This window comes from Staurois parvus, unplaced genomic scaffold (genome assembly GCF_062004578.1).
Source record: "Staurois parvus isolate SC_StPar_1 unplaced genomic scaffold, SC_StPar_1.0 ptg000147l, whole genome shotgun sequence".
Taxonomy (NCBI): Eukaryota; Metazoa; Chordata; class Amphibia; order Anura; family Ranidae; genus Staurois; species Staurois parvus.
Window position 1 is genome coordinate 1,508,567 of NW_028317943.1, and position 20,730 is coordinate 1,529,296.

Genomic DNA, 20,730 nt, shown 5'->3' on the forward strand with positions numbered 1-20,730 from the left:
TTTTTTTACATTATTGCTATCACAATGAGGCTAATAAGCTCCATATGACACAGGCAGGTGGCAGGTACTCTTTATGGAGACATTGATGGTCTGTTGGACCCCCAATACCTCCCCTGTCCTCCTATGCAACTATTCCAGCACAGATTATGCTGTAATAGCTGCATCCTCTGCTACAATAGCCAAGGAATTATAGCTGTGACCCCCATAAGTGACATAATGTATGTCGCTTCTGAGGTCATTAGTCACAAGAGAAATGGGAAATGGATGTTCCCTGAGCTCCTCCTGTTTACTTTAGGGAAGCTTTGAAAGCACTGTACAAGTGGTTGGGCTGGTCTATAGTTGCCTGATCACTTTTATTGGGAAGCCCATCGCTGACAGTAAGCTTAATTAACCACTTGTCTACCATGGCATTTATAAACATACCCTGGTAGACACATGGTTAAATATTGGGAATACACAGTCAGCGGGTGGATACCTTATCCCTCTCTCCAAGCAAAAATGAGCAAATGTGAATGTTGGAACACTCTACTTTAGCAACATATTGTGAGTGGAGAAAAACTTACCACTAAATAGCAGCTTAGTGATAAAATAGTCTTTTTGAGGCAATTTTTGTTTTTTTTGGGCACTGCAAACATCAGAAAATAAACCATGTAAATAGAGACCAAAAGCTTAAATGCACAATTCTCTCTAGGCCTTAAAAGGCCATACAGCAATTTAAAGACATTGTCACTTTGCCCATTTAGAGTGTCTTAAAAGTCCGTACACTGCTGACTCATCATTTTAAAGTACACATGTAGAGTATTTAAACAAAAGTAAATAACTAGGTTTGTTTGCTTAATTGTTATGTTGTTCATGTTATACTCTACAATAATACATTATTGAGAACCTATTTTCTTTTTGGCACTTTCCAGCAAAGTTTAAAAAATAGTAAACAATAATTAAAAAAATATCCTGGAAAGAATGTCAGAATTCAGTTTGATATGCAAATTCATTAGAGAGCTAGATAAAGATGGTCTGGTCCCAGAGGTTTTATATACCTTGAGGTTTAAGATCATTGGCTTACCAGTAGTGCGTATGCCCTGCATTTTTCATATCAGGTCCGCAATTCCAAGAGTATGGACAAATCATATATTTTTTTTTAATATAACCATTTTAATTTTTTGAATTAGCTATCTGAGCAATGTGAGTGTTTGCCCTCTAAATATTTGTAATTTGTAGGGGTTGATTTACTAAAACTGGAGCGTGTAAAATTTGTTGCAGCTGTGCATGGTAGCCAATCAGCTTCTAACTTCAGCTTGTTCAATTAAGCTTTGACAAAAAATTGGTTTCTGTGCAGAGCTGCACCAGATTTTGCACACTCCAGTTTTAGTAAATCAACCCCACTTGTTTTTTTTTTTAACACTTCACTATAGATATTGCTAAAATTAGATGGTAAGATAAATGTATTGCATTGGTAATACAGACAGGCTTAGAGAAGAAGCACATTTTAAATTATAGTGAGACAGAGACTTTTTGGCATTTGCCATATTGTTTACCCTTCATGTGTTTGACATCACACTGAGTGGCTTACGGTACATATATATTCCTTTCAGTGAATGTCTGGGCACAGAAAAAAAAATGATATAGTAATAACACATTTGCCAAACATGCATGTTTCCATATTCATTTTTTAATGCTGCATGTACAAAACAAGATGTGTTAATCCTGTTGGAAATCGAGTGTGGGTTTCCTGTTTTAGATGACAGCTCTGCCACTGCTGCACTGAAATCACAAGCTGTGTTATCAGCCCTTCTGGAGCTCCCATTGCTGGACTGCAGCACACCTCACCCTTATGTTAGAGCTGCAGAGAGGGGAAATATTCTGTTGTCCAACAGAGGAGAACTGGACAGGGTCGATTATGCCCTTTAACAATAGACTATATTAAAACTCAATGTCTCTGCTGCACTGACCACAGTGCCATGTCACACATTTTAATTATTGGCAAGCATAAAGAAAGTAATATTAACTAATGTCAATTTTGGATTATAAAATATATTTCCATTACATTAAGATACTGATAATTGTTGCCTAAAGCTAAACTCAATAATTAATGAGATCAGTAATGTAATAGTGTAACTACAGTGCGGTAAGAGAATGCTGTCCATCTCAGGGTTATACAGTATGTCAAAAGGATCTGCATAAATTGATTTCTCCTTTATTTCAATGTATTTTTTACCTGTTGCTTACCATGGATAATGCTATGCTACAGCAATCAATTTATCAAATATCTCCAAGGCACATGTTTGTTTACAAGTACTTTCACAGAATTGTCTGGTGCATAGAATTAATAAATTAATTAGAAGAAATGCCTGTTATTTATTTTTTTCTTTTCCTGCAAAGTTTCAGGTAGATACGTTCATGATAACCTTCATGTTGTTGAAGAATCACACCAATTAGAAATACATTCTATCAAAATGTATAATTTCACTGAGTCTCAGCATACTGAAGAAATCTTCCTAAAGATATTTAAAGCAACCCTGTCAGGGTAAAAGACAATCCTAAAAGCTAGCCTTTTGCAACAGAAGAGTTCCTATACTCATGTTGCTGATGACCTGTGTATCCTACTGCTGTTTTTTTTCTTTTTTAAGTCCGTGGAAGTGCGAAAAACGAAAACCCGTAAGTGAACAAAAAACGCGCTAGTGCAAAACCAACACAAAAAAGTGCACTTAGGGGTGTGCTTTGTCCACCCCCCGAAGGGGTAGGACATCTACCCTGATCCCCCGGGGCACGAAGCTCCTGACAGGGACTAAGGTTCCCATGTGGTCCACCTAGCCAAAAGGCCTGGCGGACCCCTTTGCTTGTGACTAGCCTAAACCAGCCACCAAGTACTTGGCAAGGGGGCTCTCCTGAAGAGAAGCCACCCTAGGGACAGAGGAGGAAGGAATCAAAAGGCCACACATCCTCCCTCTAGACTTCAAGGTAGGCCCGAGGACCCACATCCTACCATTCGTGAGGAAAAAAAACACACACATAAGTGAAAAGTGACAAAACGTGGGAGAAAAATAAGTTACATAAATAAAAAATAAAAAAGTGGCTGTGCAATTGTGCACTGGCTAGGCCCTGAGGCCCGTAGCATAAAAATTGCCCTGGACTTAGCCAAAAGGCCTAGCCCTAAAAGGCACAGTGCAGAAAAAGTTTTTGATCAGTGACCATGTGCACGTTTCACACGTGGGATCCCATCCCCATGTGCTACTAAGAGCACCCCTGAGGCGACCACTCAGGGGGCACTGTTCTGTGGACTTTCTGCCTCCCCGGCCCCTGGCCACACAAGGTAGATCCATTCAAACCAGGAGGAACTGGGCCCCTCTGGTTTTCCAAGGGGAATTATTCCCGGGCCCCAACTGCCTGTGGGCGCCTCGGTTTCTGTTCCAGCCTGTACTAACCATCAGGACCCCCATCCTACCAGCAGGGGTACTATACAACCAATCATCACCGCAAGCAGGAATTATGGTGGAGCACCCCTACTGGACACTGATAAGAACAGATACTACACTTGATCTTAGTCAAAAGGCCGAGAAGCGTATCCTACTGCTATGTGCTATATTGATTTATTGGTCAGTAGAAGGACCACAGTGCTGTGGGGGACATAGACATCCTACATCTGAAGTGTCAAATGCTGAAGAGACTGATGGAGACTGCCCATTTGAGCAGAGGGAAGGTAGTAGACACAGGCAGCCTAAATGGTGGGTATAAGAATTTTTCAATTTCAAGAGATTGTTGTCTAGTATTTCCTTTACCCTGACAGGGTTGCTTTAAAAGATTTGTAATAGAAAATTTCAGTTCACCGATTTGTCTGGTTTTTAAACTGATTCACTCATTGCTACTTGGAGTTAAGACTTTTTAGAATTGTTACACTTTAAGAGCATAAATGTTTGTCCAACCATGCTGTGCAACTTGGAATTTAGCTTGGACGAATACTATTTGGCTTACAACACATTTTGTGGTAATGTTTCTTTTACTTTTTTTTTATTATGATCAGAGCTAAAAAGGTTAAACAACTGAAATATTTCATATAAATGTTATGCAGCCATCTATCCAGCAAGATGGAGCTCTTGTCTCCTTTTACATCATTAGCATTGTAACTTTCAGGTGTGCTTAAAGGTCTTCATTGAGTTGAAATGAGTCTTCAGAGCAGTGACTCATCCCATATCAGAGGACTAAGTACCAGTTACAATCAGAAAAATCGGAAAAGCAAATTCTTGGGCTGTCTCTTTAAGCACTTGCCCTCCAGAGGATTTACCCCCCTTGCTGACCAGGCCATTTTTTGCGTTACGGCTCTGCGTTACTTTAACTGACAATTGCATGGTCATGCATCGCTGCACCCAAATTACATGTATGCCCTTTTTTTCCCATGAAGATTTTTTTTCGGTGGTATTTGATTACCTGTGTGTTTTTTATTTTTTGCGCTATAAAAAAAGACCACAAATTTGGAGAAAAAAACAATCTTTTTTGCTATTAAACATGTCCAGTAAAATAAATTTAAAAAAAATCTAATTTTGTCATAAATTTAGGCCAAAATGTATTCTGCTAAATGTCTTTGCTAGAAAAAAATCCCAATACGTGTAAATTCATTGGTTTATGTGAAAGTTATAGTGTTTACAAATGGCGGCATATATACTGGAATTTTTATTTTATTTTTACTAGCAATGGCGGCGCTTGCGCTCAGCGGGACTGCAGGACTGCGTTGGGCATTCTGACACTGGGGGTAACTGATTGGTGCCACTGACATCCCCAGTGACAACAATATAGTGATCAGCGCTAAAAAAAAGACTGATACTGTACTAATGGCACTGGGCAGGAAGGGGTTAACATGAGGGGCGATCAAAGGGTTAACTGTGTTCTGGGTGTGTTTTTACTATGGGGCCGTGTGATTGTGCTTCACTATAAGCACACTGCTTTGTATGGCTGTGCTGTGCGCAGCCATGCAAAGTAGTGTGCAGGAGCTGACAGGGAGGAAAACTGTTTTGTTTACAAACAGTTCTCTTCCCCATTGGAGATCCTCGGCAATGATCAGGCACCAGCAAGTAATCATCGTCCGGGACCCGGTGATTGAAAGCTGAGCTCGCAAAATGTAAAATCACATATATATACCTGATTTTGTGCACCCGTGCTACCCTGTAGCAGTATTTCTGCTATAGGGTGGATAGGAATTGGTTAAATAATCTGTGACACTCTAAAGCCGGCCATAGACAGATCAAAATTCAGCCAGTTCCTTTGATCTTTCTTGGTAGGCTGGTTGTACTGAAGTTAATCTATTGTTCGACTTCAGTACAACCAGCCTGTTGGGTTTTTTTGTTCGATCACTGTGATTATTGTAGTCTGATGATTTATATGGTGAGAGGGATTCATCCATCAATGCTGACTGTGTTGATGGGGGAACTGAGTAATATTATTTCCTTCAACCCCCATGGTTGAAGGAAGGAAAACTGCATAATGTATGGTCTGCCTTATAAACCTTTTCTACTTAAACATGTAATACATGCCAAAGATTGTATATAAAAGTGAAATACAGACAATAAGCAGATTAAAAAATATACACCATAAAAATATAAAGCCCTTATAGTTATCCTGTTTTTTCTTCTAGAAACTTTAGTAGTACATTCTCTCAGCAACAATCAAGAATCAACCTGACTGTGCTGCATTCTCTATAAGCCAAAATACATTCAGTAGGAGCATCAGGTGCTTTGTTATTAGTCACAATAGTTTAGTTATCCTGTAAAGCCAGATTTGGATACCTTGCTGTTGTTACTGAGAGTTATTAGTAGCTGATAGACATTTAGAGTCTCGTATTTTTCGATTTTAGGTCATCCAACCCTTTAATGCTTCTTTGTCTCTACAGAACAAATCCATCTTCTTCACAAAGCAGAACATTAAAACTAGTACACAGTATGTAGCTAAACTACAGAAGGTAGCTCTAGATGTATATAAATATGTATTGGTTTTCCTGAGTATACCTTTGATTTGGCATTTCAGAATTTTTCCAACATTGCACCACAAACCTCTAATTGGCTAAGTTGAGATCATACATATCTTTACTTAAAAGTGAATTGCACTTTTAAGTAAAGGCACATCCCCTAACTAGAACATATTCACTATCAAATACATCCAATCCACCCATAGTAGGATTTTGGGAAAATTGGGATCTTAAATGTGCTCATATAACAATGTAACTTTACAATAAAATACAGCTTTCTTTATACAATAAAATATAGTTATAAACAATATCCGTAAAATCACCATATCCAATATATGATAAACATAATATGAAACTCAGTGGAGCTACACGTTTCACATACAATCTGCTTCTTTGGGATAAACTTTGCTTGTATAATCAACAGATATGGCTAGTAATAAAAAAAATACACAAAACATTGCCAGTAATAAAAAAAACCCTATGGATGGACTGGATGTTTTTTTATAGTTGACATCATATATACTTTAAATTGCCAGGGCATTGCTTATGTTCTGAAAATTGAGGAGCTGTGCACAGCTGGTGCTTCGCGTGAAAGTTGTTTGCTTTTAGTCAATAAAACAAAAATAAATAAATAAATAAAACTGTTAGGTTTTGCTGCTGTCTGGGAATCTGTTAGAGAGCTTTTTCTTTCTATTCTGGGGACAACCTTTAACTTAAAATAGTATTTTTACTTCTGTATGTATTGTCATTGAAAACTTTCCTTTACTTCCTGTTCAGTGAAAAGGGTGTCTCTTGGACAGGAAAAGCTCTTTAATGGAGTTCTGGACATCAGCAAAACCTGACAGGGGTTCTAGCACTTCCCCATTCTACCTTAGATTTTGGCTATTGATACAGTTTAACACTGACATACTTAACAAAAAAGGTGAGAAATAGAACATGTGCAAGTGCCTGCTTATCAGCCCTGGTGAGTGTAATGGGGCATGGGAGGGGCCTGGTGCATGATAATGGATTCTTCATCTCTCCCTTCATGATCATTCTCCATGCTACCTAAAAGCCTAAAAAAGACGCACTCTGCAGTACTGTGTGCTAAAGTTAATTGTCTGTCATTGATGTGCTCATAATTGAATCCTATGACAATGATAGATATAGTTTAGCTGTTCTGGATTCCAACAAATTGTAGTCTATATGCGCTCAGTTGATTTCTTCATCCTATATTTAAGCCCAGTATTTTTGCATTCAAAATACACAATAATACTAGATTTACGATATTTTAAATCTTGTTTGTTCCCACTTCTGTTTAAACTTCATACTGTATTGTTTTATCAAAATCGTCTTTTCTAGACATGATGCTTTTTAAAGAAGATACATTCAGGAATCATCACACAAAGCCAGCATGTGGCAGTCCCTTGTCATGTGCACCATTCCATATCTAATTGAATATATTTTTTTGTTGATAGCTTTTAGCATTGGCTGTGTGTATCTAAGTCCTGCCAGTTCTTTGTATATTAAAGATGGCTTTGTTTATCCTCAGTTGAGTGCCTTTGCCTGCATGCAGGTACCTTATTAAAATGCAACTAAATTCTTTTGTCAAGCATGTTAATTATTATTTTTTCATTGAGGATACAAAAATGAAAATGTCTAAGTCGTTTTGACCCTTTGAGGACTAATTATCCATGTTACAGAGAATGGTTGGTTTGCCTTAATTAGGATTGTATCAGTGGTTGTCATTTGATGGCTTACGCGCGGGTTCACAAGGGGGTGTCACTAATGCTTGAAATGGAAGACATTCAGTGCATGAATAAGCTGTGCATTGTTTCTCGTCACTGGAGCAACAGACATCTAAGAACCAAGTCACACTGGGCAAAATGAAGAAAAGAGTGCATCAGTACTTGGCAATCTTTTTCTTTCCACTTCAATAGAGACACAGCAATGAAAATAAAATTGCAGCATTAGCACTGCAACGAGCCATGCTGGCAATAAGGCAAACAGCTCATTTCATGAGGCCCAATTTAGAGGTGGCAAGCATTATCAAAGCACAGCTGTTCTCACAAAGGTATATTTCAAAACCACACAGAGATGTATCTCAATTTTTGAGATCAGAACGATTTTAGCTGCAGGAATGGACAATGGCCCTTCATATATTTTTAACAGTTAAAGCCATCAAAAGGTAATGCTCGGAGTTTATGGTGGATTTGTCTTTCAATCGCCGAACAAAGCAGAAAAAGATATCTACAGCAAATACCGATTTTGTCTGACAGATGGTTCATTCTTTTCAGTGCATGTTGGTAAATTATCTATTGGTCATCTCATGGACAATTACTATGAAATATCAGTGACAAAACAGTGATGCAGATATGTGTTTATGTCCTGGCAGAATAATGCAGGCATCAAATAACTGTTTCTTCCTAGTACTTAGCTGACTAGCTATGAGCGGTATATCTGGGGCCCTATTTAAAAAATCAAGACAAAAGAAACCTTGAAATATTGCCCATACCAGCCAGACTTCACCTGTCATCCTTCCAGTGCTGCCCAGAAATGATACATGCAAATGAATTAGCTTATCTGCCTAACAGCCTTGTTTATTACTTGCTTCTATTTTATTAATCAGCCCAAGGGTGGTAAAATGTATATATCTATGTTTTTCTTTTGCAATTTTTCTCATTAACACACAATCACTTAAATATTATGGTTGTCACTGGCTATACAGTTTGCATCCATACTTTTGCATGTTTATAACATTTTTGCTTCACATTCTTCACTCATTATTATAGATTTGTACACTATTTTTAAAGTATATTCAAACCCAAACTTTATTTTAGTTCTACATAGAGTTGTGCTTCCAAGGGGGTGAAGGGAAATTTCCCCAACAGACAGGACACAGACAACAGAAGACACACATAAGAAAAAGCCCTTCAGGAAAAGCATTGACTCTAGATATCCTTTCACATAGTAACTGCAAATATACTGTAGTTAATAGAATTGCTAGGATTTTGGATGTAGAAAGTGCAAACAAAAAATGAGGGCTTACTGAGTCTAATGTTATCAAAGGATATACTTTGAAACACAAATGAGATAAAAACTCAAAGGAAATGTTTGTCAAATACTGAGGCCTTTTTTAAAAATCAGGAAAATTGCACATCCTCATTTTTACTGGAAAAATTAATTCCATCTGTTTTGGTTACTTATAAAAGGGTTTTCAATTTTCCCTTCATAATACTATACTAATACTTAATACTATACATAATACTTGCACAAAGCTGAATACATTTTAAAAGTTGACACCAACAGTTTTTAAATATTTTTATTCTTTTTTTTTTCAATTTTTAATTTCCATTGTTGTATTTTTGAGGGGAAATTTAGCAGCAAACTGGGCCGAACTGAATTAAATGGCAAGTATTCTGCAAACAAAGACATTGTCTTCATTTGCAGAAAAATGAGCAGATCAAATGTAAAATATCTGTTCTTATTATTTACCCATAGCAACTGGTGTTATAAATTATGAGGTATGGTTTTAGGCAGCTTTTTTTATTATTCTTTTTTTAGTATAAGTAATGCCTGAGAGTTGATAAAATAGTCACAGACCATTGTGTAATATGGAATACTATTGTTAAGATTTTCATTGAAGTTCTTTTACGGGGTACTTAAAAGTGTAACTCCACTTTTGTTGAGAAAAAAAAAAACTCTCTTCACTGGATCACCAATGTACATTACCAGGAGTTCATTATAACCACCTGGTGCACTTCAGTGTTTTAATGAGGAAAGCTGCAGTGTCTGCATCCCTTCAAATGTAGATAATTCTTAGGGAGTATCTTACCAAAAACTGCAAGTGAAGCTTACATTATTATTTGTATTTTAGTACAAAGAGAAAATCAGTAAGCCAGTTGTACAAGCAGGAAACAACATTTCTGGGGGTGTTCTCTACACCAGTGGTGTACAGAATAATTCCAGGTTGCCATGTACTAATTACAGTGACTTCAGAAAATTACAGTGAGTTCAGATTAAACTGGAAAGGTATTTTTTATTTAATCTGAAAAGTTGTGTTGCAATTGTATATGCTATATTAATTTTCTATATGAAAGTGGCGGTTTCTTTCTCAGTATTAGGATTTAAGGAATAGAGATGATAAAAAATAGTTGTAAAAGCTGATGAAAAAAAGGTAGGAGATAAAAGTGCACAGCTGCACACAGATGAGAAGGTTATAACTTGAAATGCTAAAAATGACTAAAATCATTAGTAGAAATGATAAGATAAGTCATTAGAACATAGCTTTTTACATTCTTAAATTGCTTCACTGGTTCAATAAACAAATCAAAATTCAACTTTCATCAGTTTACAACAGTCAGAGCAATTAAAGATGATTTCTTGGTACTGTTTAACGACCCTGGCACATTTCGACAATGATTAATAACTGTAGCGCAGCAAAGCCAAAATTTTGTGGATCTGCCTTTTCAAACATAAGGTGTTTTTTATTTGCCCCATACAGTGCCTACCTAAAATTTCTTGATTTGGAGCTTCTTCTGAATTTACTATGAGTGCACTGGTATTTTCCCCTACGTATTGTATAAAACTCAATGGTGACACCTACATAAATAATAAGAATTGCAAAATTTAGTAGTGCTCTGTGAAGATCCACTAATTAAACTATATTGTGACAGATGTGGTGGATAGACTCTTGCCTGTGCAGAATGTTTTATGAAGATACTTTTGCTCTGAAGTTTTACATGAAAGAGGAGCATTTATTAAATGCTAGTTTGGTTAAAAGCTCTCTAATGATGTTTCTTGCACGATATGTGAAAGAGCTAATGGCCTTCAAATTCTTCAAAAAACCAGAGTCTACAGATCAATCGAGATCAAATCCAAAACATATAGGACGGTTTAAAGACTGTAACAGACCAATGTTCTTCTGTAGGCCTTATACCTAATACCCATATATACCTACATTAAACAGTATTACAACTGTGTCCCAATTGAAGAATATTTATAGTCCAATGAAAACACCAAGGTATATGTTTAAAACATTACAAATAAACTTTAAACATCTACTGATCCCTGGTAATACACTTCATTATATGCCAATAGTATTTGACATTTGCATCCACAAAGTGCATAATAATGTGATAGTGAACATACACCCTCAAAACATGTACACAAGTACCATATTAGTAAGTATAAATGATCACCCCAAATGTTGATAAATCTTCCCAGATGCTGAGATTAATTCAAACAGTGGCTGTAAAATAACTAATGCAGCAGTAATGTGGAGCACCACAATGTAACTACCATCAACAATGTGGAAACCAAACTCAATAACTCTCAAGTAATAGAGGAGTGCTGGCCAAACGTGTGTATGCATTGTTGTAGATCCATCCAGCTAATGCAAGGTTTATAGATCCTATAGTATCTCAAATTGAAGTGAATGAGATGGAAACCGATCCAGGCAAAATGCATATGTACAGTCAGTTCAAGTTGTTAAAAACTTTACAAAGTGCTGTATCTATCTATCGATCTATCTATCTATCTATCTATCTATCTATCTATCTATCTATCTATCTATCCAGGTGAAACTTCATTTATTTCAGAAATCCAAATCCACAATCTCAGAAAATTAGAATATTACATGCAATCAATAAAACAAGGATTGTACATAGAACAATATCAGACCTCTGAAAAGTATAAGCATGCATATGTACTCAGTACTTGGTTTGGGCCCCTTTTGCAGCAATTACTGCCTCAGTGTGGCGTGGCATGGAAGCTATCAGCCTGTGGATTCTGAGGTGTTATGGAAGACCAGGATGCTTCAATAGCGGCCTTCAGCTCTTCTGCATTATTTGGTCTCGTGGCTCTCATCTTTCTCTTGGCAATGCCCCATAGATTCTCTATTGGGTTCAGGTCAGGCGAGTTTGCTGGCCAATCAAGCACAGTAATCCCACGGTCATTGAACCAGGTTTTGGTGCTTTTGGCAGTGTGGGCAGGTGCCAAGTCCTGCTGGAAAATGAAGTCAGCATCCCCATAAAGCTCATCTGTGGAAGGAAGCATGAAGTGCTCCAAAATCTCCTGGTAGACGGCTGAGTTGACCCTGGACTTAATGAAGCACAGTGGACCAACACCAGCAGATGGCATGGCTAATAAATCAACATAGACTGTGGAAACTTCACACTGGACTTCAAGCATCTTGATCTTGCAGTGTGTGCCTCTCCATTCTTCCTCCATACTCTGGGTCCTTGGTTTCCAAATGAGATGCAAAAGTTGCTCTCATCAGAAAAGTGGACTTTGGACCACTGAGCAACAGACCAGGTCTGTTTTTCTTTAGCCCAGGTAAGACGCTTCAGACGTTGTTTGTTGTTCAGGAGCGGCTTGACAAGAGGAATACGACATGTGAAGCCCATGTCCAGGATCCGTCTGTGTGTGGTGGCTCTTGATGCACTGACTCCAGCCTCAGTCCATTCCTTGTGAAAGTCCCCAACACATTTGAATGGCCTTTTCCTGACAATCCTCTCAAGGCTGCGGTCATCCCTGCTGCTTGTGCACCTTTTTCTTCCACACTTTTACCTTCCAGATAACTTTCTATTAATGTGCTTTGATACAGCACTTTGGGAACATCCAACTTCTTTTCAATTACCTTTTGAGGCTTTCCCTCCTTATGGAGGGTGTCAATGATGGTTTTCTGCACAACTGTCAGGTCAGCAGTCTTTCCCATGATTGTGATTCCTACTGAACCAGACTGAGAGACCATTTAAAGGCTCAGGAACCCTTTGCAGGTGTTACGGCTTAATTAGCTGATTAGAGTGGGACACTTTGAGCCTAGAATATTGCACCTTTTCACAATATTCTAATTTTCTGAGCTTGTGGATTTGGGGTTTTCATGAACTGTAAGCCATAATCATCAGAATTATGACAAATCACGGCTTGAATTATCTTGCTTTGTATGTAATGAGTCTATCTCATATATTATTTTCACCTTTTAAGTTGCATTACTGAAATAAATGAACTTTTGCACGATATTCTAATTTTTTGATTTTCACCTGTAAATAGTACTGTACTAAGTCCCTCCAATGTATCCATAGATATGGAGAACAACATGCTAACAGTATGGATGATGTCTGCTGTTATATATTATCCAATAGAGTTGAGGACAAAATAATGTAGAGTGGTGGGGTACATCTCAGCCAATCTAATAAATTAAAAATGGTGCAGATCTATTGAAACAAGTACAGCATTCAATCGAACTTACTGTTCATTATAATCCACTCAGTGGTGGTAATACTGTATATGCACATACTGTTGGATGTCACTACTTCTTTTAGTTCCATTTACTACCCCCATACGTTTACATAAAAAATCTCACATAGATGGCAGCTGCATTTTTCAGTGGATGTCTGCAACTAATATGAATAGCTGTCACACAATGGGGTTGACTTACTAACACTGGTGAGTGCTAAATGTGGTGTAGCTGTTCATGGTAGCCAATTAGCTTCTAAATTCAGCTTGTTCAATTAACCTCCTTGGCGGTATTCCCGAGTGTAGCTCGGGGTAACATTTCAGTACCAAAAGCGGTAACCCCGAGCTACACTCGGGAATACCATGCGGCGCTGCTCCGGCATGTGTTCTTCACTTACCTTACCCTGCGCTCCCACGATGTGTCCCCTGCAGCGTCCCCGGCCATCTCCTCCGGCCGATGCCGGCATCCGGCTTCTGTGTCCTGTCCCTGTGACGTCGGGACGTACGGGCGCCGCCGCCGCCGCCGGCGGGAAATTTAAAAATTTTAAAAAATGTCATTTTTTTTTTTTTCATTTTACACAGTAAAACATTGCTGTTTCAACCTATTTCACATACATTTTGTCCCTAGTGCTTTGTCCTGTGCCCTGCCTGCATTTTGTCTGTTCTTTCTGCCTGGAAACTGAGAAATGTCCATGGCGTCCAAAAAGTGTCCCTTTAGGTCAAAAGCGGTTTAGATCAGCTAGAGAACAGCGATAGTAAATCAGAACCACTTACAGAATTGAGTGATAATGATTCGTGGGGGAAATTCGTCATCAGAAACTGAAAACGATTTTGCGACTGAGCTCAGCAATGTGCGAACTTGGCGCTCTATTTCACATTTCAGTGTTTTTGGTTTGATTATATTATTGAATTAAATTTTTTATTATTTTTATATTATTTTTATGATTATTTATTAAATTATAATTTATGATTTTGTGTTTCAAATTTTATCATACCCGGGATGTTTACTAGACTCTTGTTCGGACAGATTTCAGTGAGTTTTTCCTAAAAATTACAGCCTACAATAAAAAAAATACATATTTCCATGCAAAAAAATGGTACCGCTTTCAGCACCAAAAATCTGAAATAATCATACCGCCAGGGAGGTTAAGCTTTGACAAACTAAACTGGACCTTTTTCTGGAAGAACAAGCTCTCTTCCAGATGTATCCATTTACAAGAATGACACAAACCATTTAACACTGGTAGGGGTGTTTACAATGATCAGTTTTTATTTATTCATGTAAAAACTTTATCCCAAAAAAAAAAACAAACATGTTTACTGTAACCGCTTTTAAAGCATTAGCTGGAGTTTGGCTTCATGTTGTTATTGTATTTAAATCTACTAGTACATTTAACACTCCCCTCCCCAGACTGACAGTGCTGCTGTCTGCTGTGTCCCCTGTGCTCCTTCATCCAGAGTGGGGCCACTGTAATACAGGTGTGTGACTGACCTGATCACCAGGGGAAAACAGAGTGAAAAAGCCTAAAAAAAAAAACTGATGCAGCCACCACATCTAATGACTGGATTTACATTTTTGTTTTAGGATTTAATACTGCTTTAGAAGCTACTTGAGTGTTATTGCATTTGGTTTCAACATCATTGCTGTGCCTCCATATTGCTGGAAAACATTACAGCTGCATGAGTTATTTTACAGACTTTTGCAGGGTATTCCAGGACCTGGGAAGATTTGTTAGCATTTGATATACACATTTGCCTTTACTAATGTGAGACTTGTCCATCTTTTTTGTGGGTGTATGTTTCCTATCACTTTATTATGCAATTTAAAGATGCAAATGTTATAGATTTCATTGATACATTGTGAAGTATATTACTTTCCAGAGGTCAAAAATCTTTCTATTAGATCTGCAATGTTTTTGAAGTGTAACATGATAGTTTATACTGTAAATATTGTGTATAATAAATAATCCTCTATTTCGGTATATATTTTACTTGGCCTATGGAAGATAGTTGGTCCATGGCAGTCTTTAAGCAGCGCTTTATGTTTTGATTTTTTTTCCATTTGAGTCTCAAGAGGTTATAGAACCTATTGTCACTTCAGTTATTTTTCTGAACCAGGATGTTCTTTTATATGACTGATTTAGAGAGATCTTATACACTTCAGAGATTTCTTCCACTTGACATAAAATATGGTCTCTCCTGTGACTCAAGCTCCTTTTGGTATCATAGAAAGAAATGTGTGAAATGTTATTCTAAACCTTGAGAATTAGATTTGTTATCCTATGAAGCTATATATCTGTAAATGAGAAAGAAACACCATGAAAAACATATAACATAGCTTAAGGCTGTGTAAGAATATGCATTGATATAATGACAGGTTGGTGTTGATAATGCTGACAAGCAGTAATTTGCTGTGCACATATTACTCATTAACATTCTCTTTATAGAGCAAAAGAAACGAACGTTTGAGCGTCAGCAGCATTTTATCTTGGCTGATATGATTTATGTGGCTTCATAAATTATGAGCTTGTAAAGATACGGTCACTGCTAATTATGAAAAAACATGATTTGTATTTATTTTTAATTATGTTTTGCTCATCCAAGCACTTCATTAATAATATTACACTTTAAGTTGATTTGGAATATGACTGACTAAACAAATGATCAGAAAAAAAAATGTTCTGTGTGTGTGCTTTATATGATATATCTTACTTTGTTTTCATAGGCTTAAGATGATTAACTTAAAAATGAATTACATTATTAATATTAGGAAGATAGATGTATGCGCAACAATACTGAAACAATGTACAAATCCAAAGGAAAACAACAGCTGGAATCTTTTCCTTAGGATTTGTGCAGTCTGTGGAGCATAGGATAAACCCCTGCTGGCCACCCAATCTTCCATGAGGGTCACCAGATTCAGGGCTTCGTAGCAGCATAACCAATACTTTTGCCACTGAAACAGTGTAACTGGTCTGTATAGGGACTTAAAATGTGGTTAAAGGAATAACTTAATTAAGTGATAACAGTAGCATGCAGCAATGCAGTAGGCCAGTGCTATTAAAGTATGGCATTGGGTCACATCTGCCCATATAGATTTGTTTTATTTCAGTTTGACATTTGTCTTGCTTGCTGTTTTTTTTTCTCAGACTGAACATTTGCTAATGCATTCATTGATTCATTATTGTAGACCTTGTGGAGTGTCCCGTGTTTCTTCAAATTCAATTAATATCATGCAGTGATTTTTTTTTAGAAGACTGCTTAGTCACTTTATAGGAGACATTGTGTTTGTGCGCTCAAAAATGGACATTAATGAAAACATAAAACATATCTCAAATGCACTGAAATGATTAAGCACATGTTGCTGAAACACATTCAAAATGTTTGAATCATTAGCAAAGCTAGAATGGAAAAGGTATTATTATTTCTTTTCTGTATTTTTTAGTCATTTCTGAGGAATCATACCTTTTTTCTGTTGGCAGGCTTTACAATTCAGCAAGCTTTTACAAAGCTATTGAAACATCAACTTTAAAAAAGAAAATATTATATGGCTGTGTATTTATGTAAAATAGCCGTAATGTTCTTTAAGCACTTGCCTACTGGGCACTTATACCCCCTTCTTTACCAGGCCAATTTTCAGCTTTCAACGCTGTCGCACTTTGAGTGACAATTGCGCGGTCATGCAATAATATAATTTTTTTCTCACAAATAGAGCTTTCTTTTGGTGGTATTTAATTGCCACTGTGCACTTTAATTTTTACTCTATAAACAAAAAAAGTGCAAAAAAATTGAAAAAAATATATTTTTCTTTGTTTCTATTATAACATTTTTCAAACAGGTAATTTTTCTCCTTCACTGATGTGCGTTGATGAGGCAGCACTGAAGGGCACTGATAGGCGGCACTGATAGGCAGCACTAATGAGGTGTCACGGATAGGCGGCACTGATGATGGGTACTGATAGACAGTACTGATAGGTGGCACTGACTGGTATCACTGCTGGGCACTGACTGGCGGCACTGCTAGGCATTGACTGGTACAACTGTTGGGCACTGACTGGCACAACCGCTGGGCACTGACTGGCAGCACTGCATTGATGGGCACAGGTGAATGGCACTGGTGGGCACAGGTGAGTGGGCACATGTGGGTGACACTGCTGGGCACAGGTAGGTGGCACTTCTGGGCACAGGTAGGTGGCACTGCTGGGTGGCACTGATGAGCACAGGTGGGTGCACTGCTGGGCACAGGTGGGCGGAACTGGTGGGTGGCACTGCTGGGCACCGATCATCAGGGCACTGATCATCAGTGCCCTGATGATCGGTGCTGATCCCTGCTCTGACAACTGCCGGTTCTCGGCAGTACTTTCCTCGCGCTCTGACAGCGAGAACCTGCAATTGCATTTCCCGGTGATCAGCGTGTCATTGGACACGGCTGATCATGTGGTAAAAGGCTGCTGTGATTGGCCTTTTACCACATCACGTGATCAGCTGTGTCCGTAGGACACAGCGATCACGGAGATCGCCCTCCCAGAACTGGCTGGCCGCAGTGTAGCCGTCATTCGGCTATCTGCAGTTGGCAATTAGTTAAAGTGGTTGTAAACCATTGCCTATTCTCAGTGAAGTGACTGAACTCAGGTGATACACAGAGATAAAACAAATCCTCCTATGTAAGGTGTACCTGTTTATCTTCAGTATTATTTTCTCTACATCTATTCAAATTCCAGAATTTATACAGCTTGTGTGCGAGTTCAGACAGCTGGGGGTGGAGAGCTGCAGTTACACTCTGTACAAGAGCTCTGAGAGCTGATTGGAGGGAAGGGACACACTCCCCTCCACACAACACACAGCAACAGAGCTGAGGCTGTCAATCTTCTGGAGCTCCCTCCCCTGTCACCATTTTTCTCTTGGTGCCAGAACAACTTGTCAGAAGTGACGCATGCAGATAACAGAGGAATGAAGCAGCAGACAGAAATGACACTAAGGTGTTTATTTACTAAAGCTAGAGACTGCAAAATCAGGCTCATTTCTGCATAGATACCAACCAGCATCCAGGTTTTATTGCCAAAGCTTAGTTGGACAAGCTGAGTTAGAAGAGTTATATTGGTTTCTATGCAGAAGTGAGCCTGATTTTGCACACTCCAGCTTTAGTAAATAAACCCCTTAGTGCTGTGGAGAGAGGTAAGTAAACACTACATACGCTTTGTCCACATTTCATGTTAGAGGTTTACAACCACTTTAGGTTGTTTTAATGGTTTCATTATTTTTTTTTTTACCCTAATGAATTTTCTACATTAGGTAAAAAACCTTTCATGTGCAGCTTTGCCTAGTCCCCCCCCCCCCAAATACTTACCTGAGCCTGATCTTGATCCAGCACTACACTGCTCTCTCTCCTCACTGGATGCAGTGAGAGCAGAAGGTGCTCCTGCTGCTGTCAATAAATTACAGTGACAAGGGAGCAGGGATGGGATTCCTGTGTGGGCACACCATGAAGAGGAGGAGCCAGGAGCAGCAGCAGAGGATCCCAGAAGAGGAGGATTGGGGCTGCTCTGTGCGAAACCACACAAAAGATGCCTACTGATGAGATCAGCCTACTATAGTCAAATGCCTCATAATTGTATTTGCATGTTGTAGACCATCCTCTGTGTATTGCCTTGTGCAGCATTAATGGATTGTTTCACTAGACTGTTGGGCAATATTCAGGCTAAATATATATATATATTGTACATTCACATCAGTCCCTAACCCTCAAGGGGCGTACAATCTAAGGTCCCTAACTCACATTCATACATACACAGACTAGGGCCAATTTAGACAGGAGCCAATTAACCTACCAGCATGTCTTTGGAGGGAAACTGGAGTACCTGGAGGAAGCCCACGCAGGCATAGGGAGAACATGCAAGCTCCAGGCGGGTGGTGCCGTGGTTGGGATTTGAACCAACGACCCTAGTGCTGCCAGGCGGGAATGCTAACCATTTAGCCACTGTGCCGCCCCTCTCCCATCAGCAGCAGATTTACTGAAATGTATATGATCCAGAAATGAAATGAGCCATGCAACCCTTGTATGCCCTAGACCTAAAATCTAAAAGAAACAATCATACTGCACTAGGTGACCCTATAACCTATGCAAAATGCTATAGATTGTGACAAATAATTGGAATTTCTCCTTCCAATCTGTCAAGACTATCAAAGAACCATACAGATTGTAAGAAGAAGCTTAAAGATAGATGTAAACTCTCACCACCTGTGACCACCCTTGCCAAGCATAATCATGTATAAGCCTCTTAAAATTGTTAATGGAGGATATGTAGCATATATGACATACTTGCATTAAATACAATATACTTCTAGAAGAAAACTTTTTTTTTCTGTTCTAAAGCTATGCACATCGGTATGTTTCATACTGATATGCTGTAAACAAAGAATATAAAATGCTTGTCTGTGATTTAATTTTAATTGCCCATAATTAAATTAGGAGACCAAGAATAATGAAATTAAAGCATGCTGCTGGTAGCATTCAAAGCAGAGTTAAAGAAAGATCATATGACACATTAAAACTAAACTGCAGGTAAGCAGATAAATATATTTATATATACTGTATGTCTGTATGTGTGTCTGAAAAGTTATAGAAGTTCTTGCCCGTCTTGAAGCAGAGATATATCATATAAAATATTTATTTATTTTGTTCAGTGTTTTAATAGATCTCCATCCATGTTTATCAAGGCAATGATACATACAAATGTGCAGACATATAAACACATAACCCCATCTACCCGACCACATCAACCAATAAATGACAATGTCATATAATACAAAGAGTGAAAAAAACACATCAAAGGCATGGGTCAATTTAAGCACAAATTGAAAACCTAAAAAATCACCCTAACCTAGGTATAAGCAACCACTCTGAGAAATAAAAGAAAATCATGCAGTTGTCAGAGTTAGATAAATTAGCATCTGTTGATATGAATAACCCATAGAGCGGGGTAACCATCAGTACTTGTGTCATTCACAATTGAAAAGAAGATAAGGACAGAAAAAGGACAAACTGTGTCATGATAAGAGACATGAAGCAGAATGAAAATTAGTATGTAGCTGCTGACAGCTGTAAGATAAAAATTATGTAGCAGCAATACTGCTGATCAAATACCTTCGGCAAAGGATAGTCCCTATGTACTTTCTTAATCCCAGTGTGTGTCTCAAACAACAGTATAAGTGAATGCAATAAAAATGACCAAAACATGCAAGTGCAGTGATCCTCAAGAATCGCTGTCCCCCAGGTCATAAATAGCACTTAAAAACACCAGCAGAGTATGTCACTTTGTAGAAAGAGAGTATGGCAGGTGGAAGGAGAAGTTAAGTGTGTCAAAAGTGAGTAAAAGAAAGGATGATAGCCATAGAGAATGTGTCAAAGCTATGTATATGCCAAAAGTAACAATAGCTATAATAAGCACAGTTTGCTTGATGCTCTCCCCATCATTTCATCCTGCATAACAAACATCTTGCACTGACCTTTTGGCAAGTAGGTGCATATAGGGATCAGGGTTATATTGGTAGAGGGCAGG

General features: G+C 38.2%; 2 protein-coding genes and 1 pseudogene across 4 annotated transcripts in view; 1 reads left to right on the forward strand and 2 right to left on the reverse strand.

The window, feature by feature from the left end:
- Positions 1-20,730, forward strand: part of IMMP2L (inner mitochondrial membrane peptidase subunit 2) — a 1,307,031-nt gene that overhangs the window by 495,719 nt on the left and 790,582 nt on the right. The window lies entirely within an intron of this gene.
- Positions 1-20,730, reverse strand: part of LRRN3 (leucine rich repeat neuronal 3) — an 86,095-nt gene that overhangs the window by 8,534 nt on the left and 56,831 nt on the right. The gene's annotated exons all lie outside the window — the stretch shown is intronic.
- Positions 3,446-3,562, reverse strand: LOC149464710 (U2 spliceosomal RNA; annotated as a pseudogene).